The sequence below is a fragment of the Sinohyriopsis cumingii genome, chromosome 8 (genome assembly GCF_028554795.1).
Source record: "Sinohyriopsis cumingii isolate HCF-2022 chromosome 8, ASM2855479v2, whole genome shotgun sequence".
Taxonomy (NCBI): domain Eukaryota; kingdom Metazoa; phylum Mollusca; class Bivalvia; order Unionida; family Unionidae; genus Sinohyriopsis; species Sinohyriopsis cumingii.
In genome coordinates, this window is record NC_142968.1 from 67,772,866 (window position 1) to 67,789,272 (window position 16,407).

The following is a 16,407-nucleotide window of genomic DNA, read 5'->3' on the forward strand; positions in this document are numbered from 1 at the left end:
ATGAAGGTCATGATGACTTACATTTAACATCTGACTAGATGAAGTTTTTGTGTTTGTATCATGGTCAAGCAGGTTTTAGCACCCATTATACATACTATTATATTAAAATTAATGAAACTTGGAGAGCGGATTCATCTTGTTTAGCATGAAACCGTTAACCCAAAAGTGGGTTACCATGACTTGCATTTCATGCATCATTGATTTTTGTTTTATGTTATGTTTTATGTTTATTTCTTAAGCTCCATATACATTTTCTAACACCCTAGTATACATACTGTTACATCAAGATTCATGAAATTTCTTCATGCGATGTATCTTCATGAGTTATGGTTCTTTATTGCAAAAGTAGGCAAAAGTGATCCATATAGTTATGTTTCACTGGCATGGATTCAGTCTCCAGCACTGTTCATACCAAAATCATGAAACTAGGTGATTGTATGCATCTCTTTTAGTTCCACACATTTACAACAAAAGAAAGTCATTGTGGCATATATTTTACATTTGTTTATATTAAGGTTTGTTTCTCATTTTCCTCATAACCATATTGGTTTTTATCTGCTGTACAATACTGTTATACATGTACCTGAAATCATCATATATATTGTGGGAATGTATCTTGAAGTACATGGAGCTATTATTTTTATTGTGTTCCGCTATGACTCATATTTCGCAGTTCTCCGAGTTTGGTTCAATTTTACTGTTCATGTTTTCTAATCATTGAAATAAAATATTTTTGTATAATTTAGAAATACGGCAATACCAAGAAAGGTCCCTTTGACCTATATTTGTCATTTTCCTGACGTAGGTTTCTGCATTTAGGTCATGACTACTTAGGTTTATGGCATTCGCTGTAGATGCTATCCTATTTTGAATCTTGAAACTAGCCCTGTATTTCAGTAGTAGGTTATTATGACCCATAATGTACGCTTCAATGACTTTGGGTTACATTTTGTATTTAATGTCATTGGACAAAGTTTTCATATTCCATCTACTAAACAATCGTTCAGGATCTAAGAGGAATATTTCATAAGATTCATATTGCTGACCTTAACTTCTGTATGAAAAAGGTAACATTTTATTTGCATTGATTGTAATAAAATATACCATAATAAACTGGTTCAAGAACAAATAGTTAGATCTCAACATGTAAGTAGTTGATTACTTCGCACTACGCATCTCAGGCTGACATAATATCCTTCAAATCGATGATATTGACTTTATATATTCTACATCAGATGCAACAATATACACCTAGCACTGAGGCATCATGCCGCAAACATGCAGAATCACGTCCCACCCAATCACATTATCCAGACACCAGCTGACAAGTGGACTGGGAATATATATATACATGTATCTCCATGGATATCATCCACCCTGATGTATCCAGAGTGGACCCTGATTGAGTGATGGTGCATTCATTATACATTATGAAGACTTTGTGTCAAACGTTTTGTGAATGGTATCAACTAGTAATTATATTATGGCAAAATTGCAAGTGAAACGGTGCAGATGCTTGAAAACTTTATTCTCATTCGCATGACTCAAGTTTGAATCGAAAGGCTTGGTTTCGAACTTGGGTTCATGATCACATATGCCATATTCAGGCATTGGTGATACAACTTGACAGTACCTTAAGATTTGATTAAAAACGTTCATACCCTCTTAGTCCTACATCTTAGTTCTGGCACAATTTACACACATTTGCAACCATTATTGACTCAGTTATGACTAATATATAATGGTATACAACGGTTCAAGGACATTTCATATCTAAATATCTAGGTATCTGCATTACAATTTATGTGTACCTTTTTGACAGTGTGCAAATAATACTCAAATATATGAAATAAGTGCACACAGTCCAATCAATGGTTATTTTATGTCTATAATAGAGTCCCTGTGTGTTTGTAAAGAATAAACAAAATGTTTAAAATAAAATTTCAAATGATTCTTCAAGATTAAATCAAATAATGACTAAACCTGCAGCTATATATCAATTATCAGGACCTAAAACTAATCAGTTGTCAAGAAAACTGATAACTTCATGCACACTAAATTCGGCGACAGTGACACTCCACTCATCCGCGTCATTGATATACTGTATATACCTTGATATGCCGATTATGCAATGGCAGATCTTGGTCTATATAGTGGGTATTTTTATCCCATTCATATATGAGAATATAATGCACATGTATAACCAGTGCTTGGATAATCAATTTTCTACTGGATTTATCTGTTTATCCTTTATTTTATTCTGCCTTTTTTACCAGTGGTAATTGTTTATTTGTGTACCTTGTTATAATTCTGTCTTTTTCCCATTTGCACAATAAATTGTATGCTGGTAGCACTCTATTGGATAATCTATCTTTGGATGACCAGTCTTTAACTATATGTATCCATTTACCTTATTTTCTGCATTTTTCTTTTTGACTCAATTCAATATTTATTCAACCATTTATGATGTGCAACATTACTGTTAATGTGGTTGCTAAGACCGGTCAAAATAGGACCTTTACAAATAGTTGTAATGTCATACATTTCGCTTTCAACAGGTCATATGCATATTACTCATACCGTACAGTTTGTCAGTTTACATGCAGTCCATCGTCAACAAGATCCTTATAATGCATATTACCGAGACCGTACAGTTTATCAGTGTACATGCAGTCCATTATCAACAAGGTACTATGCATATTATCCAGACCGTACAGTTTATAAGTGTACATGCAGTCCATTATCAACAAGGTTATATGCATATTATTCATACCGTACAGTTTATCAGTGTACATGCAGTCCATTATCAACAAGGTCCTGTGATATTACTCACACCATACACTTTATCAGTGTACGTGCAGTCCATTATCAACAGGGTCCTATGCATATTACTCAGACAGTACAGTTTATATGTGTACATGCTGTCCATTGTCAACACGGTACTTATAACGCATATCACCCAGATTTTCAATGTATCATTGTTCATGTAGCCCACTGTCAGCACCTGATAGTCAGTCCAAACTCCTTACAGGCGTGGGAGAGGCGGTATACCAGCTGATGCAGTCCATCTTCCGTGTGTGATGTCAAGGCTGCGTCGTCGGCGAAGAGAAATTCACGGATGAGGACCTCTGTGACTTTAGTCTTAGCATGGAGACGGGCGATGTTGAACAGCTTACCGTCAGCCCTGGTATGGATGCGCACTCTCTCGCTGCAGTCCTTGAAGGCGTACTGGAGAAGCATGGAGAAGAAGATGGCAAGGAGCGTCGGCGCAAGGACGCAGCCTTGCCTCACTCCGCTGCTAACTGGGAAGGCCTCCGTTGTTGCGCCATTGAAGCACACTGCGCTGTGCATGTTCTCGTAGTACGATGTGATGACAGCGAGCAGTCGTGGGGGCAGCTGATCATCTGCAGGAGCCTGATGAGTCCGCTCTGATTGACCAGGTCAAACGCCTTCGTCAGGTTTATGAAAGCGATGTAGAAGGGCATCTGCTGCTCGCGACACTTCTCCTGCAACTGGCGTAGTTAGAAAATCATGTCTACAGTTGACCGGCCGGCTCAGAATCCACACTGGAACTGTGGGTAGACGCGGGAGGCTTGGGTCTGCAAGCGCGCCAAGGCGACACGGGCGAAAACCTTTCTGACGATGCTGAGGAGGGATTTGCCCCGGTAGTTGTTGCAGTCGTTACGGTCTCCTTTCGTCTTGTACAAAGTGACGATGTTGGCACCCCTACAAAGGCTAGAATAATTAATTAATTAATCTCGTAACCAATGAAAATAAATGAATTCCCAGTTATAGTAGAATCTTGGAATTGTTTGAATGTCCTGTCGTTCTTTACTTCTCCTTGCTGTTCAAATTTGAATGAAATTATATTTGCCCTATAAACGGTGTGATGAAGATGCTTTGACCAATAGTTTACCCAAAAACAAAATATACAATCAATAATATACTAAATGTATTACTTAGCATTGAAAACATTGTCTGAAAGCTTGGACCCCAGTTTAATGATGAGAACATCCTAATAATAAATAATTTCAGTCGACTGGGAACACATGTACATGGATACCAATGCATAGCTTGCACCCTGATGTAACCAGAGTGGACCCTGATTGGGTGTTTGGTGCATTCATTGCACATTACTAAGACTTACGTTAAACGTTTTGTGAATGTTATCAACCATGAATTACTTTATGGCAAGATTTGCACTGGAAACAGCGCAGATAGTTGAAACTTTATCTCATTCTCATGATTTCAGTTTGCATCGAAAGGGTTAATAATCACATGTGTCATTTTTCAGACATGGCATATACACAACATGGGAGTAACCTAAAATTTAATTAAAATCGTTCATTCCCTCTTAGCCACACCTCAAGGGGCGTGATCAAAATTACAAACGTTTGGGCACAATTTACACACTTATAACTATTACTGACCCAGTTATGACTAACATTGATGGTCCATGAGTAGTTCAATGATATATATATATATATATATATATATATATATATATATATATATATATATATATATATATATATATATATATATATATATATGTGTGTGTGTGTGTGTGTGTGTGTGTGTGTGTGTGTATGTATGTATGTTACAATTTCTCTGTACCTTTCTGAAAGTGTGCAGATAATAATCAAATATGGGAAATAAGCACACACTTCCAGTTAATGGTTAAATTATGGCTATAATAGGATCCTTATTTATTTGTAAAGAATAAACCAAACTTTTAAAATAAAATTTCAAATGAATCTTCTTGATCTAATTAAGTGATGAATACCTCTACAGCTAAATATCAATTATCCGGACCTAAAACTAATCAGTTGTCAAAATGACTGATAACTTTATGCGCAAAACTTTGCTGTCGGGGCACTCCATCCATTCGCATCATTGATATACTGCATATATATATATATATATATAACATAGACCCTGATCTACCAACTATGCAACAGCAGATCAGAGTCCATGTTGTTGGTTCTATTAATTACTCCTAGCAAATTGCGTCGACCCAAATCTGCCACAACATTATGCAATGGCAGATCTTGGTCTATATGGTTTGAACTTTGGATGATCGATTTTTAACTGCATCTGTTTACCTTGTTTTAATTGTCTTTTTCTTTTGAATCATTCATATATTTTTTCAACCGTTTTAACATGTAGCATGGCTCTTGTCGTGATTGCTGACATAACAGATCAAAACTGAAACTTTACAAATGATTTTAGTGCGATACGTTTCACTTTCAATAAGTCCTATGCATATTACTCAGACCTTACAGCTCATCAGTGTACATGCAGTCCATTGTCAACATGGTCCTATGCATACTACCAAGACCGTACAGTGTAACAGATGTACATGCAGTACATGGTCAACAAGATCCTACGCATATTACCGAGACCGTACAATTTATCGATGTGCATGCAGTCCATTGTCAACAAGGTCGTATGCGTATATCCAGACCGTACAGTGTATCGATGTGCCTGCAGTCCATTGTCAAAAACATTCCTATGCATATTACCCAGACCGTACAGTTTATCGATGTGTATACAGTCCATTGTCAACAAGGTCCTATGTGTATATCCAAACCGTACAATTTATCGATGTTCATATAGTCCATTGTCAACAAGGTTCTATGCGTATACCAAGACCGTACAGTTTATCGATGTGCATACAATCCATTGTCAACAAGGTCCTATGTGTATACACAGACCGTACAATTTATCGATGTGCATACAATCCATTGTTATCACCGCTACAAAGACATTAGAACAAACTAACGACAAATAATGTTATAGTGAACTTCAACTATGCATGCAAATTGTTCTCCTACGGAACAATTGATCTCCCATCCAAGTATCATAACATATCTTACTTAATGACTGCTGATTGCAGTTTATTTTATTTTAAAATTTGCATGCTGCGTTTGTGTGAAATCCAGTTAAGTCTCTATCACCTTAACTCAAATTGTTACAGAAATTATGTAATTTGAGAGAGAGTTATGACAAATTCAGGCAAATAGTAGATACAGTATATCCTCCATGAAAAGCACAGGATTGAAGTCTTATAAACTGTTAGAAAGTGGGCCTTCTACATCAATATTGATACATTTTTTAAATTGGGGTTGGTTTATCATCAAATGTGGGCTTGTCATTGGAGAAATGCAGTGTTTGGCATATAAATTAGCCTTTGAAATGTTCCATTTACTTTTCTTACTTGAAACAGTTGCAAGTTTATTAGACTAAATGTTCACGTTTTTTTCAGGATATAATTGTATCACGTTTTACATATTATTTTACTGTAATGGCTCACCATTTGCATGCTGATGTTGGTATAGCAAAGAATTAATATACAATTTTCATGGATGTCGTAAAACAAGATCACGCTGGTGTTAATATAATAAAACAACTACGGCAGAATAGAACTAGATCATGATGTTGTTAATATAACAAAGGAATTGAAGTACAGTTTGGATCAACTTTATAGAATTAGACAATGCTTCTGGTGAATAGTAAGACTTGATTCGAAGCATAAAAATGTTGGAGGATCGACTTCCCCACTTTTATGCATTTTATCCGTAGGATACACGGTGTATTTTAATACAATGTTCACAGTTCTTGTTTTAGAATCTCTAATTATTTGAATCATTGTTTTAGCTCTCAGCAATTTAGACTGACAGTATCGTGCATACTTGATATAAATCAGATGCAAAAATATTAATAATAATTACATGTCTTTGTTATTGTGTATTACATTCCCCGTACAGTCTTGAGGCTTGAATATTTAATGTTGTACAAGAATGCTATTTTTATTTGTAAAGTGCTAGCTGTCAAGGATTATATTTGTAGTTTTAAAATGATACAGTATATGGCACTTTAATAAACTAATTGGCTATATGGCATGGTCAAGTGTGATTACAGGGCACTGTTTGATCCTGAGATCATAGTCAACCAATCTGTCATGAACAATCAGTCAAACGATGCATAAATAAAATTCCAGTAGTGCACTGCCCAGTCTTGGTCCATGATGTGGGAGAATCATTATATAAGTACACCTTTATCAATGTGTTGTAAAACTTTGCTGTATTTCACCTTGATATAATGAAATATTCATTGTAAATCAGATAATTTGTTAAATAATAGCATGTTAATAGTAATTTGTTTGAAAGAAACACGTTACTCTTATAACATGTCAGTTATCCATGGCCCTCGAAACAGTCGATTTTATAGTGCTTCACTGTCTCTCAAACACAATCGCATGAGCATTATTATATTTCAATTAAAATGCGGTCATATAAAAATAAAAGCAGTGAATCAGTCAGCGCACATGCAGTACAGTCCATAACTTTGATATGTATTGGACGTAGGTAGCATCATTGTGATTCGGTTTGATTCAAGACACCTCAGAATCAATATATATGGTCATTCCACGTAGTTATAATTCAGGTCAGTTGACACAGACCATTAGTAATCTAGAGTCCTCGGATACTAGAACTTATATACGCCTGACCAGAAGTGGTGCCTCGTCATATGATTTCTCAGATTTTGTTTCCCTACATGTCACAGTTGAAACATTTTAAATCATTACACTACAAAATACATTTATCCAAACTAAAACAAATTGTGTCCAATAAATTTATTGGTGCTCTTTTGTCTAAAAAGCTCCAAGTTTAAGACTCAACAAATGTATTCATTATACTGCAAATCTACTATGTTTACGTTTACCATGTTTGACTGGGTACCAGTTTTCATGGATTCTGTGTCTGCTACCAAACACAAATTTAAAGACCAATGACCTTTCATCTTACTTTGGAAACAATAGAATCTCTTCCTGAGTCCAAGAATTTAGGTACAAATTAAAATATAACTATTTTCAAGCACCCCTAACATTAATTTAGTACACACTGAAAATAAATGAATTCCCAGTTATAATGGAATCTTAGATTTTGTCGAATTTTAATGTCTTTGATCCTTCTCTTTGTTGTTCATATTTTAAAGGAATTGCAGTTGCTTTATGATCTGCTTGATGAAGCTGTTAGAACCAATAGTTTCTTACTCAAAAATGAAAGCCAAACGTATATTCTATTGTATCCCAAATATATTGTTATAGCCATGAAAACAATTATATGAAAGCCTCTAACCCAGTCTAATGATGAACGCCTACTAGAAACATAATCTGAGTGGACTGGGAATACATGTACATGCATATCCATGCATAGGATGCACCCTGCTGTAACCAAAGTAGACCCTGATTAAGTGATAACTTGCACCCTGCTGTAACCAGAGTGACCAATGATCACGGTCACAGACGCCAGGGGTTGCTTCCGACGGTGGAGAGACCAACATGTCTCACTGGAGAGCTACCGCCCGCATCAAGCTGGGCAGCCCCCAGCCAATAAGGTGCCGTTTTCCACAGTTCGCCTGGCTTGCTGGGTGCACAAGGCTTAAGATATTCGAGTACCTGACAAGCGGACTGCAACTACTGCACCAAGAAATAACAAAAGGAAACCAATAAGGAAACCTCTAATCCTCAAACTAGGTACCGGGAATGTCTGAACCATGCTTACCGGGCTCTCAGATGATCTCCATGCAATCAGCATGTTCGAAAGACTTCAGTCATCAACGAAGAACTTGCAAGACTCCAGGTCGACATCGCCTCATTACAGGAGACACGGCTACCAGATTCCGGGTCCCTCAGAGAAAAGAACTACATATTCCTAAGGAAAGAGCGCTGACGAAAACAGAAAGTTTGGTGTTGGATTCGCCGTCAGGAACTTTCTGCTAGGGGTGATAGAACCCTGCCAACAAGGAAACGGAAGACTGCTATCCCTCCGCCTCCACACCACAACCGGGCCTGTCAACCTGATCAGCTTTTACGCTCCCACACTAAGCGCCATCGCAGATACAAAGGATGAGTTCTACGATGAGTTAGACTCGCTCATTGACAAAATCCCCAAGGAATAGAAGCATGATTCAGTCCTTCCACGATGACATGAAAGGCTGTTGTGATAACTGTATTATTTTTCGAAAGTACATGCTTGAAACAGAGAGACGGAAAAAGGTAGTTCGATTTTGATAAGGGGTTTGATTCATTTAGCTTTGATTCTTTTATGTTTTATTCATTTAGCTTTGATTCAGTTAGTTTTGAGTGGCCATGAATTGCCTATAATATTGAATGAAAGGAGCAAGTGGGGTGGGATGTGATGTGATTAAATTAATTCCTCCATCCTCTGAATTAGCCACTGAAACAATATTCTTATTTCTTAAGTTGATGAAGGTCTCCGGTGGAAATTATCGTGCCCTGATGATAGAAACGAAAGAACATGGATCATTGTGCTGTTTTCTAAAACCTTCCTAATTGCCACAGATGAACTTGCAACCGTGTTATGTCCTTGACATTTTGAATACCGTTTTTTAATGGCTTATACGTTAGATCAAACTGCAAGCAACATAGCGCCAGATCTGCCGTAGTATAATGCATCTTCAGATTAGGGTCTTTGCTGTTTGTTCTACTGATTACTCATTACAAACTGCACAGAGCCAGATCTGCCGGCGACATATGCAACTGCAGATTTGGGTCTGTTCAGTTTGCAGTTGGACTCGTCATGCAAGTGAGCATATATGGTAGATATAGCTCAGATGGTTTCATCTGTATGCTTTCTCAGTATCTATTATAGTAATTACATTAAACGTTTACTCAGAAAATAACAGAACAGAACGTTTGTTAATGAAAATAGATCTCAAGCCACGCAAAGGTGGCATATGAGAACATTTTAGGACAACATACAGTAACTATCCTGGAGTGTACAAAAGTTGTACAATGCAAAAAGAGTATATACTGATGAAGTATGAAAAATTTTCAATTCCACAGGCCCATCAATTCATGTTTAATGAAGTGTGAATTTTCTCAATCTGTCGATTGACTGATCAGCTGGTAGATTAATGTCCACAGTGGGGCAATGATAGTATCAAAAAGGGCTAATTATGACATATTATTCAGTTAGGAATGCAGTAATCTTTAACTAGAAATCGATATATGATAATAGATTGTTTGTGTATTAGTGCGAATAACCATAGCTAGTTTTGCTGAGTTCAATAGACGATATATGACGAAAAGAGTGGGAATATTTGTTGATCACAGGAGAAGAAAAAGCCCTAGCAGTATTTAGGTTGGGTGGTATATTTAGGTTGGGTGGTATATTTTTATTTGAAGGACAAACAAGATGGCTCAATACGAATCTCACCAAGGAAAGATAGCGCAGGCTGCAGGCTGTGACACCAAGAGGTTTAAAGAAGGGAGTGAGAGAAAGAAAATCCGATCACCAGTAGCGAGCAGCGAGGGAGGGGGCAATACTAAAACTACGAGGATGTCCCATTTCTGATATCAAACCCTTCTACGAAAATGGCACCAAAGGTCTAAAACAATAAGCCGAGACCTCTAACGTGCCAATTTATTGTCCCCTGACCTTGGGTGTCCAATTTTATGCTTCCTCGTTCATGACCCGATACATCATTGTTTATCCTCATCCGCCGCGCCCCACCCGCTGCTGTGTGCCTTGACAGAGTCCTGGTGGGGTAAGAGAAAAAAAGCAGCTGTCAGGTGACAGGTATCAAAAACTTTTATCGAGATCTAAGCGATATCGTGACCGAGAATCATGTCAATTTATCGTGATAAATCCATGAGGAATCGCTTGAGCTTGTGAGAAGAAGTTTTTAAACTTGATGATATCCATGTCACCAGAACACCAAGTCTGGCGCATGTTTCTTAGTGTGTGGGTATCAACGCCATTAAAGACAACCGGAAGATTGCAGTTATCTCTGATCACTTTAAGTATTTGCACATATCGCTGAGTAACATAAGTAATATCGGTGTTTTTGTGTCTGCCTCGAGAAAATATCCGAGCTGGATTTCATTGTTCGTCTAGTATCACATCATCGCATACTACCAGATTTTTGATGTCCCTGTTGAGATCATCTACAAACGGTGCATCGTTGATGCCGTTAATAAAAGCAATGACGTCTTTGTCGTCAATCATTCTTGCATTTTCATTGAAATTCTTAAGGGCGTCGTAGCATCGCAGTTCATCTACAGATGGTGTCACTAACTATAACTTTACCCCACTTAAGCCATCTCAATATCATGTTAAGTAATAATTGTGTCTTACCAGACCCAGATGGACCTATGATAATTGCTCTGATGGAATTTGGTAATGCTTGATGATGCTTGAGTGGCTCTTGCTCTTGTTTGGCTGAGAAGTCAATCACATTCATATTGTAGAAATATAATAAGTTTATGGATTAATATTGTGTTCGATGCAGAGCTCCCACCGATACTAGTGGATTAAAAACAATAACGACGAGGAATAAAAAGCGTGCACTCACAGGCACGTTTGTGAAATGTGGCCCAAAAAACCCACAAATTTGACTCCTTATCGATAGCGATTGGAACAGAACGTGGTGGTAATATTGCTGCTTCACTGGGAAAATTACAAGGGGCTCCATGGGCTAAGTATCCTGGTGAGAAGCATCTTCCTGGATATAATTATTATGGTCCTGGAACCCGACTTGATATCCGACTTGACCAGAAAGTTTAACTAAGACCAAGTGAGTATCCAATAAATGCGATTGATCTAGTGTGCCATTTTCATGACGTCGGGTGTAAAAATTCAGATCTACAACAGTGACATATTGCAGACGTGAAGGTGATTCCCGCGCTGAAGTCTGTAAAAAATAAATCTCTCAGAGAATAACTTGCCAACCGGTTGATAAGATCTGCGATGAAATGTAAACTAGAGCTAGGGGCCGTTAATTAATCTTAGATAAGTATTATATGGAGTCAATTTAGTATAGCCCAAGAAGATATTGGAAAGGTAGAGCAGCGACTAGTAAAGTTATTGATGCAGCAGGTGTCGCACGTTATGTTGCTCAGACTGGTTAGCACGACAGGCAATATGGCAAATTTATATACCATCACCTAAAAAATCAGTACGCACATTTTGATGTCGGCACTCAAAATGAAGTTCATCAGGCAGATATTTTGTTTTGCCACATGATACTATTAAAACTGGTAGACGTCAATCGCGAACATACAAATACGCGTTGACTGTCGTTAACGTTGTAAGTAGATATAGGAAGCAGAACCATTATCAACTAAAACAGCAACTGAAGTTGCATCTGCGTTTGAACGAACTTATCAACGTAGCGGCCTCCGATCGCCACATTTGCTACAGGTTGATCCTGGCAAAGAATTTCTTGGTACAGTAATATCTCTGATGCAACAACATAACGTCCAAATCAGACGAGGGCACACCGCAATTCATCGCGATCAGGCAATCGTTGAGCGATTTAATCGAACACATGCTGAGCGATTGTTTGGATATCAGTATTCGCAGGAAATATCAATGAACAAAGTTCAGACGGATAAGAGATCTCGTGAATGGGTTGCAAGACTATCAAGTGTGATAGCCGCGCTAAACAACGAAGTTACTCGTGCAATTTCTATGAAACCCATCAATGCAATCTCGAAGAAACACATACTATTTAAACATAACTCTTCCTCTCAGAAACCATTACTCGGTAATGTGACTGTAAGATATTTATATGAACCTGGTGAACTTGAAGGTTGTAAGAAAACAGCAACTGATCCTATTTGGAGCGTGACCACATATAAAATTTCCAGCGTGATAAGATCTACTGACAGGCTTACAATCTACAGATTAGATTCAGCTGCACAACAGCGTGAATTTATCCGTGAACAATTACATGTAATTCCTGAAGATACTCAACTACCACCTCCTTCACTTTTGTGAAGGATGATTCGTTAGCAATAAGGCACTAGCTCCTCGACGCCGATTACACTCAAGACAGGTCAGCATCACAATCTAATGTGTGTGGCCGAGACTACCATTATTTCTATCCGTGGTAAATTGTCTTGCATTATTATTCGAATACTGCCACAACATCATTGTGTTACAGCCAGCATAGTGATTATTTTTTTTTCTGTCAAATCTCTGATAACCAGCTAATTTGTTCCTTACTATATCATCGCCATTGCTAGCAATGGTTTCCTGAATTTGATCCTTGTCCCCCTTGTCCAAGGACAGGGGCAAGCCATCCATGGTACAGTCTATGATAAGCCACCGTAGCTGAGACATTCTTCTGACTCGAGACACTGCTAGACAAACTAAATCTGGCCATTCGATACGATATTTCCTTATGTTAACAACAGTATTTTTTGTCAGTACCCAATCAAGAAACACTTTTAACACATCTCGAGATACCGTTCAAATCTCATTCAAGATAATAATTTTAGGAATATATTTCTCACCTATTTGTTCAGGTGTCCACGCATCTCCCTTCCACTGAAAGCAATTGTGATAAGTATGAGATTTGACATCTCTTTATTTCATCTCTTGCAAGCCAGTCAGTCGGAGTGAGTACTACCATGTCTAAACCTTTAAATGATTCTTTCACGCGTGTTGTTTTACCAGAATCGCCAGGCACATTAAGATAAATAGTTTTATGTCTGGCGGCAGGATCATATACCGATGGTGCTGTATAGTTGTGACATTTGGCTATTTTTATAATATATTTTTATAATATATCTCAACAAGTTTATAATCAGCTGATTCAGAATAATCAAGTATCATCTCATTCTTGACTTGCCATTGCCAACATGGAACATCACCAATTCCTATATCACATTCATCTAGCAATCCTATATTTTCTTTACTGATATAAAATGAATCTGTGGCGACTCTAACCGCATTATCAGGAAATCTGTTTATCACCGACAGTAGGTTTATGGAAACATACGCAAGCATTGAAGATCTCAAATGAATACGTTGCATTGATTCGCCGTCATAATAACACACTATAGTTCCTAATTTAGTTCCATCGTTTAGATATGCATTTTTCCTCCACGCAAATGTATCTTTACTCGTCATATCAGAGATTATAAAATCAAGTTCAGCATCGTTGATAATTAATCGTGTGCACTGTCGTTGATGATTAGATGAGGCCCTTTTGTGTATATTTACCAATGATTTTTCTGCCCATGATCTTTTGCGACTGACATATCCTTGCTCTTGCTACTTTCAGGTCCTGGCATCCAAACCTGTTTTTGTGGGTGATATGAGAATATAGCCTCACTCACGGTTTGCGATATCAATATCTTCGCATCAACCATACATCGCAGGAGCACGATTAGATCCCAACCACCTTTACCTTTTTGCACAAAAATCCATCGGATATATCTCTGGATTAGGTTTATTGAAATGCCACCCAAACCAAATAATAACAACCAGATGAACATGCGCTGCAAACTCAAATGATTCAATCTCGGCAAATCCAGTTAAATCGAAATCTTGTCCTATCCCAAAGGATGGGGGGCCATTTATCAATAACCTAGTCATCTCATGTGTAGGATGCCCAAATTGTTTAAAATATTCTATGCATTCTCCTATACCAAAAAAACTTCCATGATAACATGCAACCATGTCAACTGAGATAACTTCGTTGAAATCATATTTGGTATTCCACAACCCTACGTGTCCATATTCGACACACGATCGCTGAACGTCTTCAAGAAATTCTCCACGTATCGGTCTCCATGAATTTTTCTTCTGAGCAAAATGTAACAGTAAAACAATGCATCTCAAAATAATTTAATCATACAAAATACAGGTTGCTGTAACCTAATTTACATGTTCATCATTTTTAACTTTTCATATGTTACACCCTGAATCATCTTGACTTTTTATCAAATATACTAAGTATCTACATGTAGCTGGATAATAGCAACTCCATCATAATGAAAGTAGATAACTGGCATGATTTACATACGACTGACTTGAGCTGTTCAGTGTGTGATATCATCAGTAACTATTTTATCTATACTTTTGACCGCTCTAGTGGCCTTGTGGTTAGAGCATCTGCCTTGTATATGGGAGGTTGCGAGTTCAGAACCCAGCCAAGTCATAACAGAGACTTACAAAAATGGTACTAATAGATGCCTCGCTAGATGCTCAACATTAAGAGGTTAGTGTTAGGACTGGTTGACCTGGTGTCAAGATAATGTGATTGGATGGGACATCAAGCTATATCACTATAAACTGCCACACTGCAGACATCATAGCGATGTGACTGAAAAATTGTTAAAGCTATGTTAAAAATCCAAATCACACACCCGCACACCTATATTATTGATGAATGAGATGTTGATATACATGGACAAAATTAACTTGACCATATCAAAATTAAGTCAATCTGATGACATATACATTTTTAAATGACCTGTGTTTCATTTCTCGTGATCTTCTCCTCAAGTCCTCAATATCTTCAACCTTATCTTCAACATACTTTTGAAACTAGCAATGTGGTCGAGAAATATCGAGGTGAGTTGTTGTTATGAGGTATAACACAATGTTCCAGCTCAAGAGTCTGACTTGGGCATGGGCTTATCTAAAAATATATGACTTTTCTCTGAATATCTTAAAATTTCTAAGTCATATCTTAAAGGCTCTGATTGTTATCGTAAAATACCCATTTTTTGTTTGTTTTAATCTTGTCTCAAAATGTTTTGACTTTAGTCTTAAAATGTATGCATTTGGTCTGAATAAGCACCAGAGAATGACAGTTCTGAATTGGTCTTAAATTCAGTAATATTTCGAGTGCTGAATTGTAAGGGTTGGTATAAGGGAAAATTCAGCTAAAAGAATTCATAAAGACTGGGAAGTCACCGTAACACATCCTGAATTTGCCTTTTTCTACCCCAAAATATCTGAGTTTCATCAACACTGTCAGGAAAAGTTTAAGACGAGTATGTATTTTCAAGAATGAGAGGTCCACTGTCGCCACTTTTTAATATACCAAAAATCTAAATTTCAAGAGTTTACTCTGTTACACCAGCTGTATAGTGTTTTTAGATATGATGACTATGCATAATGGTTTAGTCAAGTGTCCTTTCTAATAATGAGTTTTTAATTCAAGGTAGTTGAGGTCAGAATGCACCTTTAATCCAGTGATTATTATAAATATCTTGAGACTTGCAACATTGCTTCAAACATTACTATAGATGACATCAATAGAGGTTATGGACTGAAAATCATATATAGTGAAAGATTGGTGATCATTTTCACTCTGAATTAGTTTTACTGTTAAATTTTCTCTTCTAGCTTTCATAGCTGCTACAGTCTGCATCCAGTCCGTTATGAATCATGCTGGAACTCCTGCATTTTGAAAGTTTTTACCTGGCAAAATTACAATCCATTTGAACATTCATACCCTTCACATTTTACAAATTTCAAATGAAACTTTGTTCCATCAAATCAAACTATTTACTTGAAAAACCAACAACTTCCCTAATGAACAGCTGGCTTCCACTATGATTAAATTCCAACACAA